Source organism: Hyaena hyaena, unplaced genomic scaffold (assembly GCF_003009895.1).
Source record: "Hyaena hyaena isolate Hyena2069 unplaced genomic scaffold, ASM300989v1 scaffold_36, whole genome shotgun sequence".
Lineage (NCBI taxonomy): Eukaryota > Metazoa > Chordata > Mammalia > Carnivora > Hyaenidae > Hyaena > Hyaena hyaena.
In genome coordinates, this window is record NW_024080668.1 from 5,683,379 (window position 1) to 5,698,337 (window position 14,959).

The 14,959-nt window shown below is 36.9% G+C and overlaps 1 pseudogene; it reads right to left on the reverse strand.

Annotated features, from left to right (window-relative positions):
• Positions 1-6,036: 6,036 nt before the first annotated feature.
• On the reverse strand, positions 6,037-14,084 carry LOC120229873 (annotated as a pseudogene).
• Positions 14,085-14,959: the final 875 nt, after the last annotated feature.

Sequence of the window (14,959 nt, forward strand, 5' to 3'; positions counted from 1 at the left end):
GTGCTCATCAAGATAGGTGTGCTCTTAATCCCTTTCATCTGTTTCACCCATTCTCCCACCCCCCAGCCACCAGTTTGTTCTTTGTATTGAAGAGTCCGTCTCTCTCATTTTGTCTTTTTTTTTTTAATTTGTTCATCTGTTTTGTTTCTTAAATTCCACATGTGGGTGAAATCCTATGATATTTGTCTTTCTCTGACTGACTTTTTTCACTTAGCACTATACCCTCTAAGTCCATGCAAATGGCATAATCTCATTCTTTTTTTATGGCTGACATTCTATTGTGACACATCTTTTTTTTTTTTTATCCATTCACCCATGGGTGGACCTTTGGGCTGTTTCCATATCTTGGCTATTGTAAGTAATACTGCAATAAACATAAGGGTGCATATATCTTTTTGGATTCATTTGGGTAAAGACTCAGTAGTGGAATTCCTGGATCATATGGTAATTCTATTTTTAATTTTTTGAGGAACCTCCATACTGTTTCCACAGTGGCTGTACCAATTTGCATTCCCATTAAGAACATGTGGGGGTTCCTTTTTCTCATCCTTGCCAACATTTGTTGTTTCTTTTGCTTTTGATTTTAGCCATTTTGACTTGTGTGAGGTGATATCTCATGGTAGTTTTGATATACATTTCCCTGATGATTAGTGATGTTAAGCATCTTTTCACATGTCTGTTGGATATCTGTGTGTCTTTTTTGGAGAAAAATATATTCATTTTTCATTGGAAATTTTTAAATGTTGAGTTGTATAAGTTCTTTATACATTTTGGATACTAAACCCTTATTGGATGTCTCATTTGCAAATAACTTCTCCCATTTAGTAGGTTACCTTCTCATTTTGTTGATGGTTTCCTTTGCTATGCAAAAGCTTTTCATTTTGATGTAGTCCAATTGTTTATTTTTGCTTTCATTTCCCTCGTTTCGGGAGACATATCTGGAAAAATGTTATTGTGGCCAATGTCCAAGAAATTACTTGCCTGTGCTCTCTTTTAGGCTACTTATGGTTCCAAGTCTCACATTTAGGTTTTTAATCCATTTTGAGGTAATTTTTTGCATATGTTTAAGAAAATGGTCCCGTTTTATTCCTTTCCTTGCATCTGTCTAGTTTTCCCAGCAGCATTTATTGAAGAGAGTTTTTCCCATTGCATATGCTTGCCTCCTTTGTCATAGATTAGTTGGCCATATAATCATGACTTTATTTCTGGGCTCTCTGTTCTCTTCCATTGATCTCTGTGTCTATTTTTGTGCCATTCCCATTCTGTTTTGATTATTACAACTTTGTAGTATATCTTGAAAACTGGGATTGTGATACCTCCAGTTTTGTCCTTATTTTTCAAGATTGCTTTGGCTGTTAGAGGTCTTATGGTTCTAATACAGATTTTAGGATTATTTGTTCTAGCTCTGTAAAAAGTGCTGTTGGTATTTTGATAGGGATTGAATAAAATCTGTAGATTGCTTTGGGTAGTATCACCATTTCAGCAATATTTGTTCTCCTAGTGCATGAGCATGGTTTATCTTTCCATTTGTTTGTGTCATCTTGAGTATCCTTCATCAGCGTTTTATAGTTTTCCGAGTACAGGTCTTTCACTTCTTTGATTAAGTTTGTTTCTAGATATTTGTTTTTTTGTGCAATTGTAAATGGGATTGTTTTCTTAATTTCTCTTTCTGCTATTTCATAATTAGTGTATAGAATGCAACATATTTCTGTATATTGATTTCATATCCTGTGAATTTACTGAATTTATCGGTTCTAATAGTTTTTTTTTTTTTTTTTTGGTGGAATCTTTTAGGATTCTCTATATATAGTATCATGTCATGATAAAGTTTTCCCTTTTTTTTTTTTTTTTAACAATTTGGATGTATTTTATTTCTTGTTCTTGTCTGACTGCAGTGGCTAAGACTTCTAGTACTATGCTGAATAAAAGTGGTATGAGTAGACATCTTTATCTTATTCCTGACCTTAGAGAAAAAGCTGTTTTTTACCATTAAGGATGATATTAGCTGTGGGTTTCTCATATATGGTTTTTATTATGTGGAGGTATATTCCCTCTAAACCTACTTTGTTGGGAGTTTTCATCATGAAAGGATGTTGAATTTCATTGGATGCTTTATCTGAATCTATTAAGATAATCATATGGTTTTTATTCTTTTCTTGTTGATGTGATGTATCATGCTTGTTGATTTGCACATGAATTCCACTTCGTTGTGTGAATGATTTTTTAAAAATGTCTTTTTGCATTTAGTTTGCTAATATTTTGCTGAGAATTTTTGTATTGGGGCACCTGCGTGGCTCAGTTGGTTAAGCGTCCAACTTTGGCTCAGGTCATGATCTCATGGTTCGTGGATTTGAGCCCCGCGTCGGGCTCTGTTGCTGACAGCTCAGAGCCTGGAGCCTGCTTTGGATTCTGTGTCTCCCTCTCTCTCTGTCCCTTCCCCCACTCATGCTCTGTCTCAAAAATAAATAAATAAACAAACATTTTTTAAAAAATAATTTTTGTATCTATGTTCATTAGAGATATTGGCCTGTAATTTTTTTTTTTTTTTTTTTTTGGTAGTATCTTTGTCTGGTTTTGGTATCAGTGTAATGCTGACTTCATAGAATGAATTTGAACTCTTTCCTTCTTCTTTCTTTTTAATTTTTTTTCTTTCTTTTTTTGAGGGGGAATAGTTTGAGAAGTATAGCTGTTAACTCTTCTTTACATGCTTGGTAGAATTCACTTGTGAAGCTGTCTGTTCTTGGACTTCTGTTGTGAGTTTTTTGACAATTGATTCAATTTCATTGCTAGTACTTGGTGTGTTCAAATTGTTTATTTCTTTGTGATTCAGTTTTGGAAGGTTATATGTTTTTAGGAATTTATCTGTTTTTTTCTAGGTAATCCAGTTTGTTGGCTTGTAATTTTTCATAATCTCTGATAGTCCTTTGTATTTCTATGATGTTGGTTGTTATTACTGCTCTTTGATTTGTGATTTTGAATCCTCTCTCTCTCTCTGTTTGTTTGTTTGTTTGTTTGTTTATATTTGAGAGAGAACTTGAATGGGGGGAAGGGCAGAGAGATTGGGAGACAGAGAGCTTCCCAAGCAGGTTCTGTGCTGTCAGCATAGAGTCCGATGCAGGGCCCAAACCTATGAACTGTAAGATCATGACCTGTTCGTTACTTAACTAAGCTACCCAGATTCCCCTTTCCATTTTTTTTTTTAAATGAGTCTGGCTAAACGTTTATTAATTTTATCTTTTCAAAGAACAAGCTCCTGGTTTCATTGATTTGTTCTTTTTTTTAAAATTTCTATTTCATTTATTTGTTTTCTAATCTTTACCTTTTCCTTCTTTCTCCTGTTTCTGAATTTATGTTTCTTCTTCTCTTTCTAGTTCCTTCAAGTACAAGGATAGGTTCTTTATTTGAGACTTTTCTTCCTGAGGTAGGCCTGTACTGTATTGCTATAATCTTCCCTCTTGGAACAACTTGCAGCATCCCAAAGATTTCACACTATTTCTTTTTATGATGACTTATCTTCATGTATTTTTATTTATTTTTTTAAATGTTTTATTTATTTTTAGAGAGAGAGAAGTGGGGGCAGAGAGGGACACACAGAGAGAATCCGAAGCAGGCTCCTGGCTTGTCAGCATGAGACCCTGATGCAGGGCTCGAACTCATGAACTGTGAGATCATGACCTGAGCTGAAGTTGGATGCTTAGCTGACTGAACCACTCTTCATTTACCCATTAGTTTTTTTAAAATTTTTTATTTTAAAATTTATTTTTTCTTCTACATTTTTACGTAAATTTCAGTTAATATACAATGTAATATTAGTTTCAGGCATAGAATTTAGTGCTTCAACACTTACATACAACACCTGGTGTTCAACACAGTGCCCTCCTTAATCCCCATTACCTGTTTAGCCCATAACCCCTGCCTACCTCTTCTCTGGTAACCATAAGCTTGTTTTCTGTAGTTACAAGTCTGTTTCTTGGTTTTCTTGTCTTCCCCACCCTCATGTTTGTTTATTTTGTTTCTTAAATTCCATATATGAGTGAAATCATATGGTATTTGTCTTTCTCTGACTTATTTCACTTAATATATTCTAGCTCCATCCATGTCATCACAAATGGCAAGATTTCATTCTTTTTGATGGGTGAGTAATATTCCATTATATGTATATACCACATCTCCTTTATTCATCAGTTGATGGACATTTGGGCTCTTTCCATTTGGTGTTTGTTGATATTGCTGCTATACACATCAGGGTGCATGTATTCTTTTGAAATAGTATTTTTGTATCTTTGACCCATTGATTGTTTAAACATGTTTAAAGCATGTTCTTTACCTTCATGTATTTGTATTCTTTCCAAATTTTTCCTTGCAGTTGATTTCTAGGTTCATATCATTGTGGTTGGAAATTACACATGATAATATTTCAATCTTTTTAAATTTGTTGAGACTTGTTTTGTTGCCAATATGTGATCAATTCTGGATAATGTTCCATGTGTACTTGAAAAGAACGTGTATTTGGCTGTTTTCTGGATGGATGGAATGTTCTGAATATATCTGTTGGATCCATCTAGTACAATGTGTATTTCAAAACCATTGTTTCCTTGTTGATTTTATGTTTGGATGATCTGTCCGCTGATATAGGTGAGGTGTTAAATTCCCCTACTATTACTGTATTACTACCAGTGGCTTTATGTTTGTTAACAGCTGCTTTCTATGTTTAGGTGCTCTCATATTGAGTGTATAAATGTTTACAATTGTTATATTTTCTTGTTGGCTTGTTCTCTTATGATTATGCAGTGTCCTCCTTTGGCTCTTGGTACAGTCTTTGTTTTAAAGTCTCGTTATGGGGCACCTGGGTGGCTTAGTCGGTTGAGCGTCCGACTTTCGCTTGGGTCATGATCTCACGGTTCGTGGGTTCGAGCCCCGCGTCGGGCTCTGTGCTGACTGCCAGCTCAGAGCCTGGAGGCTGTTTCAGAGTCTGTGTCTCCCTCTCTCTGACCCTCCCCTGCTCACGCTGTCTCTCTCTCTCTCCTAGAAATAAATAAAAACATTAAAAAATTTTTTAAAAAAATAAAGTCTCTTTTGTCTGATAAGAGTTTTTCTACCCCAGCTTTTTTTTCACTTCCATTTGCATGATAAATGTTTTATCATTCCTTCGCTTTCAATCTACATGTATCTTTAGGTCTGAAATGAGGCCGTTGTAGGCAGCACATAAATGGGTCTTGTTATTTGTTTAGTCACCCTGTCTTTTGATTGGAGCATTTAATCCATTTATATTCACAATAATTGTTGTTAGGTATTGCTTATTGACATTTTGCTTCTTGTTTTATCATTGTTTTTGTACTTTTTCTCTACCCTTTCTTCTCCTGTGGTTTGATGGCTTTCTTTAGTGATATGCTTGGATTACTTTTTATTTTTTGCAGGTTTTTTGATTTGTTGTTACCATTAGGTTTATATATAATATCTTGTGCAGATAGCAGTCTATATTAGGATGATGGTCATTTATGATTCAACCCATTCTAAAAGCATTCTAAAAGAGAGGATTTTGTGGCACCTGAGTGGTTCAGTCATTTAAGCATCCGACTTCAGCTTAGGTTATGATCTCATGGTTCATGAGTTTGAGCCCTGCACCAGGCTCTGTGCTGGCAGCTCTGAAGCCCAGAGCCTGGAGCCTGCTTCAGATTCTGTGTCTCCCTCTTTCTCTGCCCCTCTCCCACTCATGCTCTGTCTTTCTCTTTCTCTCAAAAATAAACAATAACCTTATGGGGTTTCCCTTGTATGTAACTGTTTTCTTTTCTCTTGCTGCTTTTAAAATTCCTTATCACAACTTTTTGCCATTTTAATTACTATGTGTTGTGATGTAGACCTCCTTGAGTTGATTTTTTGGGGTTTCTCTATCCTTTCTGGATCTGGATGTCTGTGGTTTTTCCCCAATTTTAGGGAACTTTTGAGCTATTATTACTCCAAAGAAATTTTCTGCTCCCTTAAGAACATGTTAGTCTGATTTTCAATTACATGAAGTGAGTGGATACTAGTCAAGTTCTAGCCATCAGGGACATATACACTGAGATCTTTGAAATGTCCTCATGGTAAGATATTGAATGTAACCATGAAACTTTCCAAACCTGACTGTATCTGTGTGCATCTCCCTTATGTTTTCTGTCTTAAAGATCACTCTAGTGGCTAGGCTTTTTAGGAAATGTCATTTAGTAGCTTTTCGGGCACTGATGGCCCTGCAAATGAAAATGTCAATGGGGAAAGGCCTGAAGTGCTGACCAAGTGTGAGGACAATGGCTGTGTTTTTGTCCCCTGATATCCAGTCAGTTTCCTGAGGGATATAACCCTCATCTATCACAGAGTAGAGCTGAAGAGTGACAAAAGAGTACCTATATTTTTGCCACTGAATCTGAATGTGTCTTTCTGCACCCAAGAATAAATGTTTCTCAAAAATTTTCAGTTCCATGAAGATCAAAAAAGTTTAGTGCTAATAAAAAATTAAAATTTTAACTCAAAGGCAATGATTAATATTTTTAAAAACGAATATGCTATCATTAAAAATGCTCCTCCATCTAGATTATTTTTTACTGGAACATTCTATGCTCTAGGGTAGATTATCTGTTCGTATGTGTGAAATATCAATCAAAATGTAAAATTTTCATTGGAATTTATAAAGAGAAACACCATTTCTTGTGAAAAAGAGACTAAAACATTTTAAATTAATAGCTCAAACCTAGAAAGTGAAATGAAGTTGAAAATAAGACAACCAAAATGAGAGAATAGAGATCTCATTAACAGTACTTTAATATCAGCCTGAATTTCTAAAGTGATATAACATAATTACATACTTTTTTACAAGTTTGGGTAAGTATTCGATCCAGTGGTGCAAGGTAGAGTCTCCCAGGAGATAAATGAATTTTCCTTTCAAAGAGCCATTTACCTCAAATGTATTTAACTGAATCTGGTTACAAAATGTAATCCACCTTCCTTCTAAAGTATAACCACCAGGGACAGAAGTCTTCATTCTGACTTGGCATTATTCTTTTAATTTTTCACTCTCTAATAACAGAGACATTTGTGGTAAGTGATTTTATTGGCATGAGTTAAATATCTAATCTTTCTCAAACTCCTGTTGCCTAATTCCTTCCTCTTACTATTCTTTAATCACCAGCTTTGCTTTAGCCACATCTACTCATTTCATTGAGATTTTGAGTCATCTTGACTCCTTGTTCATTTTCTCCCAAATCTGGTTATTAGCTAAGTTTTGAGGATTTGCCATTTCTTTGCCATCACTGCAGACTCTTCAGTGACTTAGGCTTTTGTCTCTAACCTGAATATCCATGATCTGACAGCTGGTGTCCTTACACCAAATTACTTAACCTTTGTTCCGTTAATGAAGCAGCAGTCTTATTTTTTCTGCAAAATTTTTATAGGAATATTCTTGTTAAAAACTAGCTTAAAATATAGTATGTCCACAATTTAAGAAGTTCGAACAGTATGAAATACATAGCTTGAATGGATATTTTTAAATAGGATTAAGTAACCTACAGCAGACCATGCAAACCAATATTCTGAGATTTTCCAGCAAGTTGCATTCAATTTACAGGCTCTGTTGGCACATGGTATGCTTTCCCAGGCATTGCAGGCAGCAGTGCATCAAAAGTTTTCCTATGGCATAATGAAAATCATCAGATTTCTTATCTATCATGTTTCCTTTTCACTCAATACATCCCCCTCTCCCCCACCACTGAGTTAATGCCTTATATTTTAGGTTTGTTACTAGCATTTCTATACTGATACCATATTCTGTATTAGCTAGGAAGTAAATAATGACTTAAACATATACATTTATTTATCCCTCACAGAACAGTCCTAACTTGAGCAAGCCAGGGCCAATATCACATTATGTGCTTTCAAGGACACCTTCTGTCTTGTTCTGCTACTCTTTTGTGGTTTTTTTTGGAGAAGATATGATAATCTTAACCTTTAAATTTTTATAGCTTTATTGAGATATCCTCAGTGTACAAATTACTGCATGTATTTAATGTATACAGTTGAATAAGTTTGAACATATGCATGATACCATCATCACAGTTGAGGTGCTATTCTTAACTTATGACTTCAGTCCCTTTGTCTAACATGGATCTTTCCTCTGTTAGCATTATGTTTAGAGTTCAGCCAGTAGGAAGCAGAGGGCAAGTTGTTTTAAAGGCATGACCTAGAAGTTTCCCATATCACTTCCACTCATAATCCTGGCAAAATCTAGTTATGGCTACCACCAGCTTCAAGGAAGACAGCCTTTAGTTGGGCGACCATGGGCCTAGCTAAAATTATGGTGTTTTATTACCACAGAGGGAAGGGAGAATGGGCACTGGAAGACCACACCCAGTCTGCTTTACTCCGCTTGCTTAGCACCCCCAGAGGCCCTGGAGTCTCTGGTCGTCTGTATCCACAGAATGTTCAGAAGCATGGTTGTAATGTGTTTGTAACCTATGGACAACGTGGGAAAATGGTGATAGTGGAAGAACTGGAAAATTCCTAAGTAGCTATTCCAGGATTACCTGAAAGAATTGTTAAGTCCTAGTGATTTGGCTTGCTAATGAGAGTTTCTGTAATCCTATTAATTATATTAAAATTTCAGTGTGACATGATTGGGCTTCTATGAGGTTTAGATAGCATTGCCCCTGGATGACTGGATATCATAACCCTGGAATCTTAATAATCCTAATGAACTGGCATGCTTTCCTGAGAAGATAGTTTTTGACTCTGTTATTGTAAACCATATCTTGTACAGTATTTATGTGTCAGAGTATTCATTTTGCCACATGTCAAACTCAGTGCTTTGAAAGACTCTCAAATATATAACACATTGTTTTAATTCAAATTAATTTTTTTTAATTTTATTTATTTTAGAGAAGGTGCGAGAAAGAGAAGGACAGAGAGGGAGAGAGATTCCTAAGCAGACTCCATGCTCAGTGTAGACCTGATGTGGGGCTGTATCCCACCACCCTGGGTTCATGACCTGTGCCAAAATCAAGAGTCAGATGCTCAAATGACTGAGCACCTAGATGCCCCTATAACAAATTTTCTTATGATTAGTATTAATGTTTAGTTTACTTGATATTATTATCAATATACTGTTAAGCCTCCTTCAGAATTATTAAGATTCCTTTAGACTTGTTGATTAGTTGAAAGATTATGGTAGGGAGTCTAATGTCCCACCCTCCACCCGCCAAGATATGTGCATTCTAATTCCTGAGACCTGTGAATATGTTACCTTCCATGGTAAAAGAGTGTTTCCCAATGTGATGAAAGGTATGAATTTTGAGATAAGAGATAATGCTGGATGATCTAAGTGGGACCAACCTAAATCTCATTAGTCTTCAAAAATGGGAGAGGGAGGCAGAAGAGTGGATCAGAAAGGTGTCATGTGGGTACTTGACTTACTGTTGTAGCTTTGGAAAATGGAGCAATGGGCCTGTGAGGAACAAGGGCACCTCTAGAAGCTGGAAAAGGTAAGGAAACTGATTCTGCCCCAGAGCCTCCAGAAAGGAATGGTGCCTGCTATACCTTTATTTTAGCTCACGGAGACAGATGTTTGACCACTGAACTGCAAGGTGATATATTTTTATTATCTTAAGCCACTTTGACACCATTTCCATATCAAGTCATCCCATCCAACAACAAAGTTTATATAAATAGGAGAAAAAACACCCTTATTTTATATCCCTTAGTAACATTAAACATTTTTCTATAGATCACGCACATTTTGTTAAATTTACAAACTAGCCTTTTAAAGCACAAAGTGGATTGTATCACTCTCTTCCTTAGTTGGTTTTTGTAGCTACTGAATGAACCCTCAGATTCTCAGCATAAGAATTTCCTGATTTAGTTTCTTCTTTTCTTTCTAGTCTCTAGTCCTTTGCTAGAGCCCCCAAATACTTTCACTCCATTGGCCTACTGAACAAAATTCATGGCGATTTTGCTTACGCATAGAGTTATCAGTTAAAAAAATATATAGGATACCAAATTAAACTTGAATTATTTCTGACAATGAATTTTTTAGTGCATTTTCCATGCAGTATTTACCCTTTATCTCATATAATATGCATAAAAAAGTAAAAATTACTCAAATCTAACATATACCCTAGATTATTATTTGATGAACCTGGCAATCCTACTCATGATCTTTATGCATTTTTTTCTTTCAACTCATTCTTTGTCTACAGATACCCTTCAGGTCTAAGTCAAATATCAACTTTAACATAAGCCCTCTACATTTTTACTTTCTTTATAGAATTGCTACATTGAATGTCTTTCAGATTGCAGCCTTGCTGAACATTTATTTTTCTCCATTTGCCCACATTACCTCATATCTATTAGAACCTTGCTAAACATTTGCAGAATACATGAATAAATATTAGGCAATAAATCATTAGTTGAAATAAGCCTCAAAATGGATGTTATTGGTAAACTCAGAGAGGCTTTACAGAAAGTTATTTTAAAGCCAAATATAAACATTATTCTTTTATAAGTAACATGGCTTTGCATTTGCCACTAAAACACATTTAATAAAATGGAAATTCCATATAAAATTGCTAAGTGCATAAACTAAAGGTTAGGAAGTTATGCCAACAGAGAATTAGGTTAACCAAACCCAAATGTTCCTACTCTGAAGCTGTGGGTAACCATCAAAGACATTTGCACAGTGCCCCAGACAGAATCACTGACTGTAGGAGATGTACTACCATGTTTAAATATGGATGTAGAATGCTGGTACTTTCCCCTTTCGGTTAAATGGCTATGAAATCTGCTATAAAATGAGTTTGAAATAATCTCCTCAAACTGATTTCTCTCTTTACAATCCAAGGTGATTGACACCACAGACATGTGCTAGGTCTTGAGCACCAGGAAATCCATGATTACTAGGACGGGCAATGATCAACACCCCCTGTGTAAGAATGGTTCCCAGAAGACCCATGGCAAGCACCACCCACCGTAGGACAGAACACACTTACAGTCAGAGTGGGAGATGGCAGCGAATTCAGGAGGTTTCATCATTTCAACTGCCACATTGGCCCTTCAAAAAGTAAGATCATAAATTAGCCTTCCGTCTGTCCACACGATACAGGTAATAGAAGCCTTTTCCTTGTGAGTAAGAAATAATGTAAAGTTTTCTACAACTGAAAACTATTACTGTTGTGTATTTTGTATATGTTGGGCATTGTATATGGATTTGCATTTTGAAAAACTGTCTACCTTTCTGAGAGCACATCAAGTACATGGCCACTCTGCTCATCTGCCACAGGCAATCAATGTGTCCTGAAATTTTCGTGATTCAAAATATTTATCTAATAGGCAAGTTCTCTTCTCTTGTTTCAGTGTCATTTTTTTCAAGTTCATGTAATATTTTTCTTGGATTAATGAGAGCCTCTAATTAGCCAAGCTGTCTCAGTTTTAACCCACCTAAAATTTTCAACATCACTGCCAGAATACTCTTTCTAGTTGCAAATGTAACTGTATTCATTAGTCTTTAAACTCCCAATCACTTCCTTAAGGAGTTCAGGCTCTTTAGCATGGTATGTAGGCCTTTTGTCACAGGGCGGCTGCTGCTTTATATACACGTGTCTTGCTGTGCTTGCCTTCCATTTTTTCCCTAGAAATTTGCCATCTGACAATTGTAAGCCTTATCAAGGAAGGTAATGCATTTTTTGATCTACTACTGTTTCCCTAATAAGTGACTAGCAGACAGTGGTGTTTAGTCTGTTGCATGACTAAATGCACCTTGTATTTCTTTCCTCCAGCTGATGAAAGACTACCTGACCCTTCCTGCTTCAAAGCTCTTACCCTCCCTATGACTCAGTCTTTGTTTGAAACCAGTGTGTAAGTAAGTGGTAGCAAGTAGAAAGGGGGTATGGGAGAATGGGGATCCAGGTGCTAGTACCACAACAGATATAAGCGGTACTTAATTTTCTTCTGTGGATGACTCTTCAGGTTCAATTCAGAAAAAGGAAGAGATCACATTTTCGTCATTACTGTGACGTTAGGCATTAGGATGGTTAATGGGTAGGAAAAGATTTGGTGAGATGCACCATCAGAGATTAAAGGGAAAGACTCGGAACCCAACTGAACTTTTACTTCTTTCAGAAGGGAGTCCGAGACTACAGATCAACACCTGGAAAACTACATAAGACCTGAAATGTATACTGTTTCTCCATGTTTGCTGTCCACACTTTACTTCCTCTCAGCATATTTTTTTGAAAGCATAAGGGAAGAAGACTGTAAACTTGACTTTGAAAACTGCTAAGAAAGGTGTTGTTGAGAAGCTAGTATTCCAATCTGTCATCAAGCTTAGGAAAAGTGAATGCCCAGGATAAAAATGGATAGTAGCGGAATGGAAAGAGGAAGTTTACTGAGCCTTTCTAACTTACAGCAAGTTATTAAGGAGCAAAAGAGTCTGGAAGTGACAGCATTTCTCAGAGCTTGGACCACAAGTTCACTTTGCAAAGTGGCTCATGAAGTGACCGTGATAAGTTCATTCTAAGCAACAAAACTTTCCAGCTTCATGGAGAACCAGGAGGCCAGGAAGTGAGCATCTGTTTGTGAGTAAGGGAGGAAAGACATGGCATTGATGCAGCAGCTATGATTGATAAGAGAAACATGCTTTCAACCCAGTATGTGGAGGCCTGTTTAACTAGGGGCTTTTAAGAATCACTACATCACAACTTGGGGAGTATGGACTCCTTCAGCCTGAGCAGTACATGCTGAGAAATATCTGATCTTGTGTTCAAATGGAGATGGCCAGTAGGAGTTGGTTCTTTGGAAAGATTACTTAGGATGCAGTGTAGACAATGGATTAGAGATGGTACAGTTGGTGGAAGGGAAGCTGTGACAAGTAATCTAGATGAGACGATGATGATCTGAACTCAGCGCTAAGCATGGAGAGAAGTGGATAAATGCAAAAGATACTCAAAAGGTAAAATTTACACAATTTGATAGAGGGGATGAATGTATATGGACGTTCCATACTTTATCAAGGAATCCTTTTTTTGGCATAACATTTTAAACATAACAATACCTTTATATTGAACACATTTTGTAAGACCTGGGTCTACAGTAAAGGATGTGTGTTTTCATGGGAAAGTATAGGAATATAAAATACAGAGTTCCACTTATGACAGGCCTCTGTTATTGAACATTTCAGTGAGAATGCCAGCCTTGGGAGTGGAAATCCCAAAAAGGGGTCTCATAAACACTCCACGTATAGAGTAGGAGAGATATCTGAAAGGGTCGTGGTCAATATTAATTGAATGTAGCTCTGCTCACAGAACTTCCCAGGGTACCTAAAAGTATACTGATGCATAAAAAAGGCTTTATTCCTTGACAGCAAGACAAGACATTTCCCAATTCCTGGCAGTCATGTGAGTCAGAGCCCCACAGAGTGTGTGCTGAGGTCTCGCATAGTAGGCGGCTTCTAGGTCTTGGGTATACCAGTACTCACACAGCTCAGCACGTGAGTTTAGGGTCAGGCCAAAGTCAGTGAAGACATGAGTGATGCCATTAACAAATTTACCTTTGAAGATAACCCTATCATGGCCTTGGTCCCTTGCCCTCTAGAATCCTCCTTCCCTGGGGTGGATGATCAGGAGAGATGGAGACCTGGCCTTCCCAGAACGGAGTGAGGCTGACAAGGTAGGTGCTGTTGTTGAAGTCTGCCCCCTTTCCTGTAGTGCCTGCTTTCAGAGATGGGGAGGACATCCCGGATCCTGGTCCTCAGGGAATCACCGCCAATTTCCTTCCTGCATCCCAAGGGGTCCCTCACCTCCAGTAGGATGTCTAACTGATCCCCTCCCCACCCTCCCACCCCCGCTTCAGTATGTATCTTGAGGGTGGAGGGTGGTGGCTGTGCTATGTGCAGCACTAGGGGTGGTGTTCATGTGGGTGAAAGGTCTGGGTGGGGTCAGCTGGTCTGGTTTCTCTTAGATTCCCTTTATTCTTTTCTCAGTCTCTGTTGGTGACTTTAACGGGGTCAGTGACAGTTTAGGGTACGAGGACTTCATGGAGGTGCTCCAGTGATAGAATTGGATTGGTAAATTTAAACCAGGCCAAAGATGACATTACCAGGTATGTGACATAATGAAATGAACCTCTCCGAGTCATTTTACTTATGAATTGTATTGTTTATTTACAATTGTAATGTTTATATTGTCATCAATATTATTTGATAATTTTGAAAGACATGTAAATATTTTAAATTTTTATTTTTAATTTTAGTTGATATACAATGTTATATTACTGTTAAGCAGATAACATAGTGACTTGCCATTTCTATACATTCCAAAATATTCACCACAGTCAGTGTGACCATGTATCAGTATACAAAGTTACTATGGAATTATTGAGTGTATTCCCTATGCTGTGCTTTTCCTCCCTAGGACTTATTGATAACTAGAAGATTGTACTTCTTAATCCCCTTTATATATTACACTTATCCCTACTCTGCTTTCTCCTCAGGCAACCAATAGTTTGTTCTCTGAGTTGTTTTTCTTTGTTCATTTATTTTTTAGATTCCACATATAAATGAAATCCTACAATATTTGTCTTTCTATATTAGCAGAATATCCTCTAGTTCCATCCATGTTGATGCAAATGGCAAGATTCCATTCTTTTTCATGGCTGAGTAATAATCGATATTGTATGTACATATCTTCTTTATCCATTCTTCAGTTGATGGACACTTAGGTTGCTCCCATATCTCGGCTCATGTAAATACTGCATCAGTAAACATAAGGCTATATATGTCTCTTTAAATTAGGGTTTTGGGTTTTTTTTTTCTACAGGTAAATACCCAGAAAGTGGAATTACTGAATGGTATTTCTATTTTAAGTTTATTTTGAGGAGGGGGGAACAGAGGATCTGAGGCAGACTCTGCATTGAGAGCAGTGAGCCTGATGTGGGGCCTGAGCTC